The sequence below is a fragment of the Mesoplodon bidens genome (genome assembly GCF_964165515.1).
Source record: "Mesoplodon bidens genome assembly, chromosome: 10".
In the NCBI taxonomy this organism is placed as follows: Eukaryota; Metazoa; Chordata; class Mammalia; order Artiodactyla; family Ziphiidae; genus Mesoplodon; species Mesoplodon bidens.
In genome coordinates this window covers 38,842,664-38,859,145 of record NC_138172.1, presented here as the reverse complement: position 1 = coordinate 38,859,145, position 16,482 = coordinate 38,842,664, and the positions used below count along the sequence as shown (strand labels likewise).

Below are 16,482 nucleotides of genomic sequence, written 5' to 3'. Positions count from 1 at the left end.
AGCAAAAGCTTTGACTTTTTGATAAACAACCAGAGGTCGTTCCTGAAGTCTGGTGTCCACCAAGGCCCGCTGTAAAAACCGTGGACTGAGAGGGCTATGGATGATGGTGTCTGTCTCCACTATTCCTTTCCTAATAGAGTCCCAATCTTGTTCAGGCAGCCAAACCTCAAGGGAATGTGAAATTCCATTCTAGCTCAGGGAGAATCTTGAACAGTACCTCAGTTCTTACAAGCTTATTTAGGAAAAAGCATGTGACTCTCTTCTTCCCAATGAGACGAGGAGAAGTTGGCCAGGGATTCTCTGGGAAAATACACCTTGCTCTTAACACGAGAGAGGGGTACCTCCTCTTCCTCAGGATGTTATTCTGTCTGCACGTGATATGTGAGACTACTGCAGCCACCTTGTGACTCTAAAAGATACTTGCCTAAGACAAGGCCAACATGCTGAGCATATAGAACAGGAAGAAACAATCAGGGCCCATGATGCTGTCACTAAAGTACTAGATATCCTGTTGTGTAACAAAAATACATTTCCCTTTATGCTTTAAGCCAGTCGCATTAGGATGTTCTGTCACTTGCAGTCAAAACCATCATAAATGAAAGGACAGAAATAGTTGCATCAAAATCCCCAGATCTCCAGTTAATACACTTTGCACATAAAGAGGTCACTAACTGTTTTCTGATGACAACAAGGAAACTTCCAACAACTGAAGAACAAGCTCTTTCACTAATGACAAAGGGCATATTCTCCATAAGCCCCAAAATGAAAAATGTTACTCTATAATCTTTAAAGTGTCCCTGAAGGCAGAGAATGTGAATTATGTCTGGTCCATAGCGCTGGTACCAAGATACTAAAAAAGAACCTGACCAACAGAAAATTCATTCTCTCACACGTAGAAATGAACCTGTCCAACTATCCAAATAATTAGTTTAGAACTGATTCTACTATGCTTCAACAGGAGGCAGACCATAAAAGAAATTTATACTCTTGCCACTTCAGGACCTTACTGCTCATTATTTTTTTTTTTTTTACAAACGGAGCTAAATACCATGTAGTCAATAAATCATATTTCCCAGAGTGTAACTAATTCTCAAAGATTTTGGAGACTGTCCTCTGCAAATACACTGACCTGATTTCAAGTAGTTTATGCCATTCAAGGTGTCAATAGCTTCTGCAGTCTCTTCTAGACTTAAGAAACTACTAACATAAAGAAAAACTTGTGGGGACTTCCCTGGTGGTCCAGTGGTAAACAATACACTTTCCAACGCAGGGCACGTGGGTTCAACCCCTGGTTGGGGAACTAAGGTCCCACCCACATGCCGCGGGGGAACTAAGCCCATGCACCACAACTACTGGGTTCGCGCGCCTCAACCAGAGAGCCTGCGTGCCGCAAACTACAGAGCCCAGGCGCTCTGAAACCCACGCGCCACAGCTAGAGAGAGAAAACCCACACGCCACAACTAGAGAGAAGCCGACGTGCCACAACTGGAGAGAAGCCCGCGTGCTGCAACGAAAAGATCCCACACGCTGTAATAAGACCTGACGCAGCCAAAAAAATAAAGAAGGGACTTCCTTGGTGGGGCAGTGGTTAAGAATCCACCTGCCAATGCAGGGGACACGGCTTCAAGCTGTGGTCCAGGAAGAAGATCCCACATGCCGCGGAGCCACTGAGCCGTGCACCACAACTCTGAGCCTGAGCTCTAGAGCCCACGAGCCACAACTACTGAGTCCGTGCACCTAGAGCCTGTGCTCCACAACAAGAGAAGCCACTGCAATGAAAAGCCTGCGCACCACAACAGGGTAGCCCCCGCTCGCCACAACTAGAGAAAGTCCGCACGCAGCAACAAAGACCCAACACAGCCAAAAATAAATAAAATATAAAAATTTTTTTGAAATAAAGAAAATATATAAAAATAAAAATATATAAAAAAAGAAAAACTTGTGAATTCTTTAAAAGCTACAAAGTATCAAAAATATCACATAACAGCAATCATGAGGGACTCTGGTTTCACTGCCATGAGTTTCACTGTTAGTTTTTAAACTAAAAACAAACCAAAAAAAGCTCCCTACCAGAATATGTTTTTGGTTTGGTTTGGTTTTGTAAACAAAACTCCAAAGGTTTTCCCTGGGGAAAACCTTTTAAATGGTACTCTTTTTCCCTATGTGGCATCGTAGACCTGCATCACTACAGAAATCATGGCCAAGTTTCACTTTTCTGTGTAGATGTGTTCCCATGTAAATATGTTTCCAAGTTACCTGTCTTGTCTACTTCCCAGGTAACATAAAGATTTTTCTCTGGAAAGGTGGAATTCCTACAGATACAGACCTCTATGCTGGCAAGCATTGGTTTCCTGGGTGTCAAGGAAAGGAACGAAGAATAGTGCTTGAAAATTACAAATTAGCCACTTTTTTCCCCCTATTTTTTGGCCATGCTGCATGGCATGTGGGATCTTAGTTCCCCAACCAGGGATAGAACCCGTGCCCCCTGCAGTGGAAGCGTGGTGTCTTAACCACTGGAAGTCCCAGGGAAGTCCCACAAAATAGCCACTTTAATTCCACTACTCAGACAGACCCAGTAACCATACAGTGTGGAGGAACTTGTGAGTTGCCATCCCAGTTTCTAAGACCAGCAGAAAGCTGGCATTTAATAAAAGGATCTCCAGGACGCAAAGAGGCTCCCACTTTCCCCAGTCATCTCAATGGCCCTTTGCTGTGACTGACAAACATGCAGAAGTGAAAAGCAATTATAATTAGTATTTAATTCCTACAGCCTAATTCTTTGACATGAAAATCTGAAGTGGCATTTGCCCGGATTCAGAGTTGAAGGGAAGTGTACTATTCTCCTTCCTCTCTACACCTTTTTGTCCTTGGCAGAAATAGGGCATTTCTCATTTTGGGGGCATTAAGGAGTACTGAAAGGAAGTAATTACAAGGAGTTACATTCTTAGGGTTTTGAGAAGAATCCTTAGGAAACTGTCTTAATCCATCTGGGCTACTGTAATCGAATACCATAGACTAGGTGGCCTATAAACAACAGAAATTTGTTTCTCACTGTTCCAGAGGCTGGGAAGTTCAACACCAAGGCAATGGCAGGTTTGATGTTCGATGAGTAACTGTGTCCTCACATGGTAGAAGGGATGAAAGGGCTCTCTGGGGCCTCTTTTATAAGGGCACTAATTCCATTCATGAGGGCTCCACCCTTATGACCTAATGAGCCCCAAAGGTCCCACTTCCAAACACCATCACGTTGGAAATTAGGTTTCAACATATGAATTTGTGAGGGACACAAACATTCAGTCTAGAGCAGAAATCACAATCAGTGTTTTAAGCTCTGCTGCCAGAGCACCTGTTCACTCTTTTTCTGATGAGACCTCACCATTTCTGCCATGACTTGATAGAGTATTTGGTGAGGAAATCTTGTTTTTGTGAAAAGGAAACTGCCCTTTTCTATGGAAATAGTTTGTAGCATTGTGTGTATTGGATTGAAAATTACTTTACTTTAAAATATTTAAAAATAAGAAAATTCCCATTGTGGAAACATGATACATTTCAGTATTTAGTAGTAAAGCTCCTCTCTGATTAACACAACCTTGAATAATGGAAATTAATCAAGAATATCATTTAATATTATGCATTAGAGTAGACAAGACCACTGTGTTCTGACTACCATGTCTATTCTTACTGGGTTGTTTGCACTGGGGTCTGAATCAGGTTCTGGGGGGCGGGGGTAGGAAAAGTATAGCACCAAGCTAGGCTTTGGAACGTTTGGCAAAATAATGTGGTGATTAAAATTATATGACCCAGGACTTCCCTGGTGGCGCAGTGGTTAAGAATCCACCTGCCAATGCAGGGGACACGGGTTCGAGCCCTGGTCCGGGAAGATCCCACATGCCACAGAGCAACTAAGCCTGCGTGCCTAGAGCCCGTGTTGCACAAGAGAAGCCACCACAATAAGAAGCCCGCACACCGCGATGAAGAGTAGCCCCCACTCGCCACAACTAGAGAAAGCCCACGTGCAGCAACGAAGACCCAATGCAGCTATAAATAAATAAATAAATAAATAAATAAATAAATAAATTTATTTATTTATTAAAAAAAAAAAACTCTGCCCAAATGAAAGGACCACTGGCTTAGCTTGTGGGTTTTTCAGTAATAGCTGCATTTTTTTTTTTTTTTTTTTTTTTGCGATAAGCGGGCCTCTCACTGTTGTGGCCTCTCCCGCTGCGAAGCACAGGCTCCGGACGCGCAGGCTCCGGACACGCAGGCTCAGCGGCCATGGCTCACGGGCCCAGCCGCTCCGCGGCATGTGGGATCTTCCCGGACCGGGGCACGAACCTGTGTCCCCTGCATCAGCAGGTGGACTCTCAACCACTGCGCCACCAGGGAAGCCCCATGTAATAGCTGCATTTTATTCAACACTGTCACCAGGCTCAGGAGCAGAGCAGAGGTCTAAATACTTGAGGAAAAGGAGCAGCAGACATTCTTCACAAATGTGGATGCTGGAGTAAGGGGGGGCTTAAGTAGCAGCAATTCCCTCCATATATCCTGGTGACTGATGTTCAGAGAGGAAATAATGTAGTTTGTTTGAATCAGTTATTTTAGATCATTGAAAGTTTATATTAAAATGGTTAAAATTTTGTCAGCTTATGAACGGACTGCTCCCCCAGAGGTCATGGAGTCCCACTGCTCTGCCTATGAATTTGTATACCACCAGCTAAAGAAGTCTATATTTGTTTGTCCTTCATTTTCTTTAAAAAACTTTGGTTCCACATTTCACTGCATAAAATGGGAAGGAGGCTATTTTTAAGAAGAACTTGCTGAGATTCTGAAATTGAATTTTTTCCACTGGTGAACAGCAAAAAATGGAAATAAATTTGCACTTTAAAGACACTAGTTAACAATAGTTAGGTTGACTTTCTGGTTATAGTTACTAACTCCTTGAACATATAATTGAACTCCGAAATGAATTATGTTCTAATTCAAGTAAAACAAAGTTTCTGATATTGCTGAAATTTATATATTAATTTGTTTTCCTTTTTCAAAGCAAAAGCTGTTGGTGAGGTAAAATGACTATCAGGTGTTATTATGGCTTATAAATTAATAAATGGGATATTTACTTCTGTAAAAAAATTAAAATGGGTGAATTGTGGTATATTAATACAGTGGAATACTACAGAAAAATGAAAAAGAACCAACTACTGCCAAACACAACACAGATGAATCTCACGGGTGTGATGTAGCAAGAAAAAATCTAGACACAAAAGAGGCCATGTGGTGTGATTCTATTTATATGAAATTCAAAATGATGAAGACCACAACAGTGGTTTCTCTGGGAAAATACTAATTGAGAAGGGGCACAAAGGTAGAGGTGACAAAGATGAGTACTATACATATCCACTGAGCTGTGTATAGCTTTACTATAAGTCAGGACTTAATAAAAAGGAAAAAAATCAATAGTACTCTCCTACACTAGCAAAAAACAATTAGAAAATGAAAACTGTTTAAATATATCCCATTTACAACAGCAACCAAAACTATATAAAGTACATATGAATCTTTAAAAATTATGACAAATAAATAAAACTTTACTGAAGGACCTAAAAGAAGACATAAATACACCATATTCATGTTTGGAGGGCTCGATATTGAAATGTAATGCAATTTCACTAAAAATTCCAAGAGAGTTTTCTGACAAACTTGACAAGCTGACTTTATATTCATATGGAGGAGTAAAGACCAAGTAATGTAGCTAGACAGCAATGTCAGAGAGTAATGAAAGGGACTTCCCTGGTAGTCCAGTGGTAAAGAATCCGCCTTCCAATGCAGGGGACACAGGTTCAATCCCTGGTGGGGGAACTAAGATCCCACATGCCATAGGGCAACTAAGCCCGTGCGCCACAACTACTGAGCTCACGTGCCTCAACGAGAGAGCCCACGTGCCACAACTAAAGAGTAAACCTGCACACCACAACTAGAGGAAAGCCCAGAGCCACAACGAAGAGCCCATGAGCCCTCAATGAAAGATCCTGGTGTCACAACTAAGACCCGAGGCAGCCAAAAAAATAAATTAAATAAATAAATAAATAAAAGAACGTAGAAACTTATTTTAAAAAAACTTAAAAAAAAAGAGTAATGAAAGATGACTTGCCCTCCCCAATAGCAAAGCTCTTTATGAAATTATAGCAATTAAGAAAGAGTATAGGGCTTCCCTGGTGGCGCAGTGGTTGAGAGTCCGCCTGCCGATGCAGGGGACACGGGTTCGTGCCCCGGTCCGGGAGGATCCCACATGCCACGGAGCGGCTGGGCCCGTGAGCCATGGCCGCTGAGCCTGCGCGTCCGGAGCCTGTGCTCCGCAATGGGAGAGGCCACAACAGTGAGAGGCCCAATTAGCTAAAAAAAAAAAAAAAAAAAAAAAGTATATTTTGCAAACAGATCTTAGGAACAGACATGGGAGTGTGTGTGTGTGTGTGTGTGCCTGAAGTAATATTTAATTAAAATAATATTAAATATTTAAATACCCATTATTCAACTGAAAAAGATGATCTATGTCATAAACAGGCTACATACAGATAAAATTCTATCCCTACCTCCAACAATAATCCAAAATAAATTCCCAACATATAAATGTGCAAAATAAAACTTGAAGGCAATAAATACAAAATTTAAATGTGTTTTGACAATAGATTAGGTAAAATTCCGTAAGACATAAAACACACAAACCACAATAGCAAACACTGATGAATAAGACGCCATTAAATATTTTTTTAATTTTAACAGCTTTTATTGAAGTATAATCTACAAACCATAAAATTCACTTAAGTGTACAATGCAATTATTTTTAGTAAATTTACAGAGTTGTACAATTCCCACAACCCAATTTTAAAATATTTCTATCACTCCAAAAGATCCCTCATACCCACTTGCAATCCCCCTTCCTACCACCAGCCACAATAAAATTATTTTTTGTATAAGAGAATCATAAGTGAAGATAAAAGTCAAAGAAATGATATTTGCAATATTTATAATTAGCAATATTAGCAAACAATATATGAAGAACTATAAATAAAAGTGGGAAAAAAAAAGAAAATGGAAAAAAGAAAACACTCAGATGGCTAATAAACATGTGATAAGATGCCCCCCTTCACAAGTACCAGAGAAATGCAAATTTAAACAGGAAACCATTTCAATTCTGTAAGATCAGCAAAAAATACAAAGTGTGAACATACCAAGCACTGGCAAACCAGGGAGAAATGGCTCCTCTCCTATTCTGATGATGACAACACAAAACCAAAGATCTGTACTCTCCACAACCCAGCACGTACCCAAGATGGCAGGTTCAAGGATGTTCACTGCAGCATTGTTGTAACAGAAAAATGGGAAACGATTTAAATGTTCATCAATGGGCGAATGGATAAATGAACGGGTATATTCATAAACTGTATAGTACTGAATTAATAATCTACATATGTCAACATGAATACATTTCAAAACAAATTGGAAAAGCATGTTTGGAAATATTTCTAGTATGCCATCATTGTAAATTTTTAATACATAAAACAGTATTATACATGAATTTATGGACACACTTATGTATTAACAACAACAATGATATGGAATGGAAGAATGTGCATCAACTTTACAGGAGAAAAGGAAAGGAGGGGACTGGTATCTAGGAAGAAAAGGGAACTTCAGCTCTTTTAATAATTTTTAATTTCTTTTTAAAAAGTCTGAAACAAATATGGTAAAATGTTAACATTTTTAAATCTATGTGCCCAGTACACTAGTATTGTATTATTCCCTGAACTTACATTTCATTAAATAAAACAAAAAGCCTTCATAGTGCTAAAAGCCTGATGTCAATACACAGTACATGACAGGAGAAGAACATACTAGCAATGGTTCCCAAAGTGGAGTATGAATACCATCACAGTCCCCTGGAAATGGGAAAAAAATATTAGAACTCCTCGATCTGTTTTCTTCACTAGGCCTTCAAGCACCACACTCCCCTCATCTTCCTGTTACTCAATCTACTTTGCTGGTTCTTTCTCTTCTTCCCAGCCTAACGCTGGAGACCTTGGGGCTCAGTCCTTGGTCTTCTTTTGTCTAGCTACACTTTCAGTTCAGTTCTCTTTCTTGAACACCAAATTCATATATCCAACTGCCTATTTGATCTAGGAAGTTTAAATTTAACATTGCCGACAGAATTCATTTCCCCCCGCCCCCAAAAAACCTCTCCACCTGCAGTCTTACCCATCCCCAGCTCCATTTTCACAGCTGTTCTCACAAAAATCCTGACAGGCATTCTTGATTCCTCTTTTTCTCTCAAACCCCATGATATCAGTAGGGTATCATGTAATCCTACTGAGTCTATCTTCAGAACAAATCCAGATCCAACTACTTCTTACCATCTCTAATGCTACCACCTGGTGCGATCACCAACTGGTATCCAGCTTCTATCATCATGGCCTTCCTGCAATCTGTTCTCAACACAGCAGTCAGTGGCTCTGTTAAACTGACAGTCAGAGCATGTGACTTCTCTGTTCAAAATCCTGCAATGGCTCCCATCTCACCCAACACCTTGCCATAACCTGTAAGATCTGCATTCCTCCCCACCCCCATTTTCTCTCTTATCTGATTCCTACCCCTTTCCCCTTTGCTTATTACCTCACTCTGAGTCATACTGGCTAGACACACAGGAATATTCCTACTTTAGGGTCTTTGCACCAGCCATTCCTTCTGTCTGGACCATTCTTCCCCCAGATATCCAAGTGGCTAACTCCCTCACCTCCTTCAAAAATCTTGGCTCAGGACTTCCCTGGTAGTGCAGTGGTTAAAAATCCACCTACCAATGCAGGGGACAGGGGTTCGAGCCCTGGTCTGGGAAGATCCCACATGCTGTGAAGCAATTAAGCCCGTGCACCACAACTACTGAGCCTGCGCTCTAGAGCCCGCAAGCCACAACTGCTGAGCCTACGTGCCACAACTACTGAAGCCTGCACGCCTAGAGCCCGTGCTCCACAACAAGAGAAGCCACTGCGATGAGAAGCCTGCGCACCGCAGTGAAGAGTACCCCCGCTCACCACTAGAGAAAGCCCGTGCACAGCAATGAAGACCCAATGCAGCCAAAAAAAAAAAAAAAAAAAAAAAAAAAAAGCCTGTGCCCAAATGTCTCTCTCAATTAGGTCTACCCTAACCTCCCTAAGTTTAAACTGCAAACCCTCCTGGATGCTCCATCCCCCTTAATCTGCTCTACTTTTTCTTTTTTTCATGGCACTTATCCCCTTCTGACATGTTATATATTTTATTTATTGATGTCTGTGGTTTATTATTATTATGGTGTCAGCTCCATGAAGGAAAGGCTTTTTGTTTTTTCACTATATATTATCCAAACTGCCTGGAGCAGTGTCTGGCATGTGGTAGCCACACAATAAAAACAGCTGAATAAATGAATATATGTATATGATTACATAACAGATGTGTACAGTAGAGTAAGTACACAACATATGAAAAATGTTTATGACAGGACAAGGTCTTTCTCTTTTTTTACTATTAGGATTGTAAATCAAAAAAGTTTACAGACTTCTAACCTAGGGCTACCAAACCCAGAACAAAGAGTTAACGTGCTTTTACAGAGAAGTATGTTGACCAAAGGATAAAATTCTGAAGCAGAGAAATAAAAAGAATGCAAAATTCTGTGTTTTGACTCAAAAAAGAGTTGATATATGAAAGAAAAAGATGTTTAAATGTACCTGGATAAGAATACAACAACAGAAACTAAACAAGATATGGAAGGAAAAAAGAATCATCCTATGAGGGAGGATGATTAGATCATTTTCATTAATGATACAAAAGAGAAACAAGGGGCAAAAAAATCAGGCAAACATACAGATAATCTCAATTATAAAGAATAAACCACATCAAAGAACTTGAACCAAATTTAGGAGATATAAGTAGTTTTGTTTATTTTAATTCAACAACACAGCAAAGCTAAAAAGTGGCAATGAATAAAAGCCCTGGCAAAGAAAGAGAAATTGCAATCAGATATGGTGGTGAATGAGGTCCAAACTATTTTAAGAACTAGGAAAGCACTGTCTTCACAGCAAGAGAAAGACAATACCTGGTCACCAAGTTTGTTAGTCGGGCAAGCACAGACACACACTCAAAATGCAGACCAGCAGGCATGCACTCTAAGGAGCTTGGTTAGAAGTAGAAATTCTGGGACGTCCCTGGCGGTCCAGTGGAATACTCCGCGCTTCCAATGCAGGGGACACGGGTTTGATCCCTGATCGGGGAACTAAGATCCCACATGCTGCGTGGTGTGGCCAAAAAAAAGAAAAAAGAATTGGAAATTCTGTGGCCAACGTATTTTTATAGACTGAGATTAACCACTTGGGTTTGATATACCATCTTTTTGTAAAGAGAAGCATCCTTAGTACCTTCACATTGAACAGGAATATTTGCAAATTTCCTCAAATTTTCATTAAAACTGGTTTAAAAATCCAGTATTTCTACTACCTCTTCTAAAATTAAATATACCCACTTAAGCACTAAAAGCATAATGACAAAGTATCACGCCCTTAAAAAAGCATGTGAGGGCTTCCCTGGTGGCACAGTGGTTAAGAATCCTCCTGCCAGGGCTTCCCTGGTGGTGCAGTGGTTGAGAGTCCGCCTGCCGGTGCAGGGGACACGGGTTCGTGCCCTGGTCCGGGAGGATCCCACATGCCGCGGAGCGGCTGGGCCCGTGAGCCATGGCCGCTGAGCCTGCGTGTCCGGAGCCTGTGCTCCACAGCAGGAGAGGCCACAACAGTGAGAGGCCCGCATACCGCAAAAAAAAAAAAAGAATCCTCCTGCCAATGCAGGGGACACAGGTTTGAGACCTGGTCTGGGAAGATCCCACATGCCGTGGAGCCACTAAGCCCATGCACCACAACTACTGAGCCTGCGCTCTAGAGCCCGCGATCCACAACTACTGAGCCCGTGTGCCACAACCGTTGTGGCTCGCGGGCTCCAGAGTGCAGCCTCAGTAGTTGTGGCGTACGGGGCTTAGCGGCTCCGCAACATGTGGGATCTTCCCAGACCAGGGCTCAAACCCGTGTCCCCTGCATTGTCAGGAGGATTCTTAACCACTGCACTACCAGGAAGTCCTACTTAGTATTTTAAAAGTCTTTTAAAAGTAATTTAAACTTGATAAGACAGGAATGCTAAGTAAAATTTTGGCAATAATGTATCTTTCATTTGTTTTTTTATTCTCCGATACAATCCAAGGGAAAAACAGCAAAATCATTCGTAACTGAAAAGAACACAATGGACTGATAAGTCACTCTAACAGAAAAGAACAACACATAAAGCTCTGGTTACATAGCTCTGGACTTTATGAAAACTAATTTCTAACTATTTCAGAAATAATAAGCTGATACGGACTCTAACAGGAAAAGATACTGAAATACTCTCAAATTCAAGGACAAAAAAACCCAAAACTACAGCTGAAAACTAACATGAAAGCATGTTTGTTCTCTGAAGCATATAAAATCAAGGGAACCTAATGCTTTCCGAAATTCAAGTCAATTAGTGCTTTTACGTATGAGACCGTAGGTACTGATATAGATTAGGTACATTTATGAGGGTGAAAGAGAACAATCCTCCTTCCTTCACCCCTAAGGACTGTTTCAAGTAGATGCTCACAAACCTCTCCTTTAAGGAAGACAGAAATATAGGGAACGTTCTTGAGGTAAGTATGGCTGCCAACCTGAGCCTGCCCTTCCAATCTACCAGGGACTGGGACATCCCTCACCTAGAAACCAGAAATACGTGCAGAGGCCTAGAGCAATCTGGGGGGTTTGAAAAAAGGAGAAGGGGGAAAAGGCTTAAAGGTATCTATTTTGTTTATCCTCCTGTTTAGACATCTTGGTCCTATCCAGGAGCAAGGGACACCGTGGCATCCTCCTGAGGACACCAGGCTGAGAGCAAACAGGGAGGAAAGGAAACTTGGCAGGATGCCTGAGATGTGCCAGCCCATGAAGAAACAGCCAGAACAGAATTAATTTAGGACAAAGAGAGAAGCTAAGTAAAATCCAGTGAACCCCTTTCCTTTTTTTTTACTGTATTTCTAAAGATTAGAAACTTGTGCTTCCCCAGACATATATATATATATGTATATGTATATGTGTATATAGATACACTTTCTTTTTTTTTTTTTAGTAAAGATCCTTTTGAAAGTGTCTATTTCAACTGTGCTCAAAACAGTGTAAGTAAAGAGGTTTGAGGACAGAATTTTAAGAACACAGGTCCAAAGTGATATAGGGAAATCAAAACTAGAAAACACCAAAAAGAAAGGGGAAACAAAGGCGCCCCATCCTTCTCACCAGAAACAGTGTCTGCTCACAATTTGTACGGGATTATTCTTTAACAAGAATCCAAAGGAATACCTGTGCTGTGACTAGTCAGTTCAGGCAAGCCATACCTGGATTAGGTAAGTCTCTGCCTAGCACAGTTAGAACTGAATACAAACATGGTCATACCTAGAAAGCACACATGTAGAAGAATAGGAGAAATGGTTCAAAAAGGAACACAAAACCAAAGAACACTTAAAATGAGACTGTCTAAAATGCTAACGTATGGAATGGGGAGCTTTCCAGACTTATTATCTCATACTACTGATTCCACTGAAGACCCAAAGCTGAAGACAGAAGCTTCTGCACAACTGAAAGATGCAAAGGAACAGTACAAGGCTTGTTCTAGCAACCTAGGTTCCTGACATGACTGGTAACTCTAGTTCCTTTTCTTTACTACCATCCTATTGCAGCTCAACTAAAAGAGAAGCTGAGCACAGTGGAGGCAAGCTGACAGGACTGAGGCAGAGGTGAACACACCCTAAGGTGACTGGGAAACTGATGTAGACACCTCCCTACTTGAGATTTCCCCCCACCATAAAATTTTTTTTGAATAAAATCTGCTCTATTTCAGAAGAGAAACAAAAGAAAAATAATCCTTGTCACTCACCCAAATTTCAATTAGCTGTAACTGAGTTTATAACTGGGAGTCACTCCAGGTACAAATCCGCTACCTTGTACTACTGATATTCACATGTGTCCTGTTAAAGAGGTAAAACATGGAAATAAAATCTCCTGTACCTAGGAGAGGTGAAGTCAAAGTTCTGGTCACAGCATTGAGCTTTTCAGATTACTTGGGGGCCTCATTTAGATCCCCCACCCCCTGCCATGAAAGATGACTACTAGCTCAAAACAAGAAAATCTCCAGAGTAAGGAATTAGGCAACCATAGAATAGCTCCTGTCTTTCCTGTGACATCTCAATGATACCACACAACTGTTAGAACTCCAAAGGAGTTTTAAATCACCAAATTCTGTACTATTTAAAAGAGGCACACCAAGAGGCAATATACACCTAAAAATCAAATATGGCTACAATCCAGAGGACTGCCTTTGGTGGTGAAATCACATACTTAAAGGTCTTGATACTATACTACTCTGCAGATTACCTGAAACTATAATCAAAAACCAAATTCCTCAGACATGGGCGCTGTATTGTGTTCAGCTGTAGTTGGGGGATACAATGAAGTGTCCACCACAAAATATAGCACTGCTGAGTTTTGCTATTTTGGGATAAACTGCAGCTACTCCCACAAAGGGGCTGAGACCAACTTAGGTTCTCTCCTCCATGGACCATGTTCTTAGTATCCTATGTTCCTGACCTCCTGTGAGACCTCTCCCCTTCAAGGCCCACATAGCGTATTTCCTTATATAGTCAGACATTCAGAAAACAATGCAAGGAGATTTCAGAGCACAAATTCAACAGGTAGTTCCTCCACTTAGAACCACATACCATTCGCGGCCACACTAAGACATATCTGAACATCTATCCTGTGGATAAAGATTTTATTAGCAAGTACCCAGAAGCGGATGAGCAACACGCAAAATGACAGTGAATGTGGGGAAAACCTGTAAACAGAAGACGCAAATGACCTGTTTAATGCCTCACAAAATACAATAGAGTTTGACTGCTCTGTCAAGACAGATTCTGTCTTCTACCCTCCAGTGAAACACCAGAATTTTAAAAGGTACTTTCAAGCACCTTTAAACATCAGAAAAGAGGGACTTTCTGGTGGTCCAGTGGTTAAGACTCCGAGCTCCCAATGCAAGGGGCCTGGGTTCAATCCGTGGCAGGGAACTACATCCCGCATGCCGCAACTAAGATCCTGCATGCCGCAACTAAGATCCTGCATGCCGCAACTAAGATCCCACATGCCGCAACTAAAGATCCCACAGGCGGCAACGAAGATCACATGTGCCGCAACTAAGACCCGACACAGCCTAAATAAATAAATAAATAAATAAATAAATGTTTTTAAAAAAATCAGAAAAGAACTTCTATCTACCTCATAGATAACTCATAGTTCTAGATAGAGGAGGGACTAACTTTCACCCACACAACTACTTCCCAACTCAGAAGAGTGTAGAGATATCTCCAAAGAAATATCACTCCTTAAGGGCGTGTTCCAAATCTCTCCACTCTCTCAGCTTCCTTTCCTGACCTTCATGTGATACAAGGAACTGAACAGCCTGGACATGTAGAGAGCTCTCATGATTCTGAGAGTCAAAAACTATATTTAAAAAAAAAAGTGGGGGCTTCCCTGGTGGCGCAGTGGTTGAGAGTCTGCCTGCCAATGCAGGGGACACGGGTTTGTGCCCCGGTCCGGGAAGATCCCACATGCCGCGGAGCAGCTGGGCCCGTGAGCCATGGCTGCTGAGCCTGCGCTCCGCAACGGGAGAGGCCATAACAGTGAGAGGCCCGCGTACTGCAAAAAACAAACAAAAAAAGTGGAACTCAATCTGGAAGCAAGCATCAATCCCATGACTAATAAGTTGTGTACCCTTCAATACACCAATTCACCTTATTTTCCCTGACAAGAAGCTAGACTTGAGACTGTATGTCCTACTTTTCAGGGTGAGGTAATATATGAGAAATCAATTTAAAAATATGTACTACAGGGACTTCCCTGGCGGGCTACTGGTTAAGACTCCACGCTTCCAATGCAGGGGACATGGGTTTGATCCCTGGTCAGGGAACTAAGATTCCATGCCATGTGGTACAGCCAAAAAATTAAATTAAAAAAATTTAAAAATTTAATAAAATCAGTGTTCATTAAAAAAAACAAAAATATGTACTATCCTGATGCAGCTAAAGCGATGCTGAAGTTTTTTAGCTTTAAAAGTAGAAATATAAAATTAATGACTTAAGGTTCTCCTTGATAAGCTAGAAAAAGACCAAAGTAAGTACAAGGAAGGAAATAAGATACGAGAACTCAATGAGAGAGAGAGAGAGAATGAATGAATAACAGAGCCAAAAAAAAAATCAATAAAGCTGATAAAAATTTCTAAAGAAACTGATCAATGAAAAGAAAACACACAAATTACCACTATCAGGGATGAAAAACAGGGATATCACTTCGGATCCTACAGGCACTAAAAGAATAATAAGGTAATATTATGAACAACTGCATACCAATAAGTTCAACAACTTAAACAAAAATGGATAAATTCCTTAAAAAATACAACTTACCAAAATTGACACAAGATTAACATAAAATCTGAATAGTCCTATATCTATGAAGAAAACTGAATTTATCACAACTCCTTCCACAAAGAAAAGTCCAGACGATTTTACTAGTAAATTCTATCTAACATTTAAGGAAGAAATAACACCAATCTTGCACAAATTCTTTCAGAAAATGGGGAGAGAAAGAACACTTTCCAACTTGTTTTATGAGGTCAGGTAACCCTGACAACAAGAACTAAAAAAGAACCATACAGAAAGAAAAAAATGAATGCAAGAAAAGACAGAAAAAAAATATGTATATATATAGACCAATATCCTTCATGAACACAGACACAAACATCCCTTTTAAAAGTTTAGCAAAACAGGGACTTCCCTGGTGGCGCAGTGGTTAAGAATCTGCCTGCCAATGCCGGGGACACGGGTTCGAGCCCTGGTCTGGAAAGATTCCACATGCCATGGAGCAACTAATCTGTGTGCCACAACTACTGAGCCTGCACTCTAGAGCCCACGAGCCACAACTACTGAGCCCACGTGCCACAACTACTGAAGCCCGCGCACCTAGAGCCCGTGATCCACAACAAGAGAAGCCACTGCAATGAGAAGCCCACACACCACAACAAAGAGTAGCCGCCGCTCGCCACAACTAGAGAAAGCCCGTGCGCAGCAATGAAGACCCAACACAGCCAAAAATAAATAAATAAATAAAAGTTTAGCAAAACAAATTCAGTGACATACAGATGGAATAATATGACAAGGTGTGGGATGCAAGGTTGACTATCTGTAGAATCAATCAATGTAATCCATCATATTAACAGAAGAAAGGAATAAAACCATACAGGAAGACACTCAACAAAATCCAACACCCACTCATAATTTAAAACTCTCACAAATAAAAATTTGAAAAAAAC

General features: G+C 40.9%; 1 protein-coding gene across 9 annotated transcripts in view; it reads right to left on the bottom strand.

Moving 5' to 3' along the window:
- Positions 1-16,482, bottom strand: part of IP6K1 (inositol hexakisphosphate kinase 1) — a 75,899-nt gene that overhangs the window by 24,288 nt on the left and 35,129 nt on the right. Inside the window, exon 2 of one of the 9 annotated variants that reach the window (XM_081245114.1) lies at positions 7,227-7,349. The exons of 6 other annotated variants lie outside the window; for them this stretch is intronic. The gene's annotated coding sequence lies outside the window, so the exon portion shown is untranslated. Of the gene's footprint in view, positions 1-7,226; positions 7,350-12,999; positions 13,091-16,482 lie in introns of those variants that run through there. 2 more of the 9 variants (XM_081245109.1, XM_081245110.1) reach the window with 2 other exon arrangements.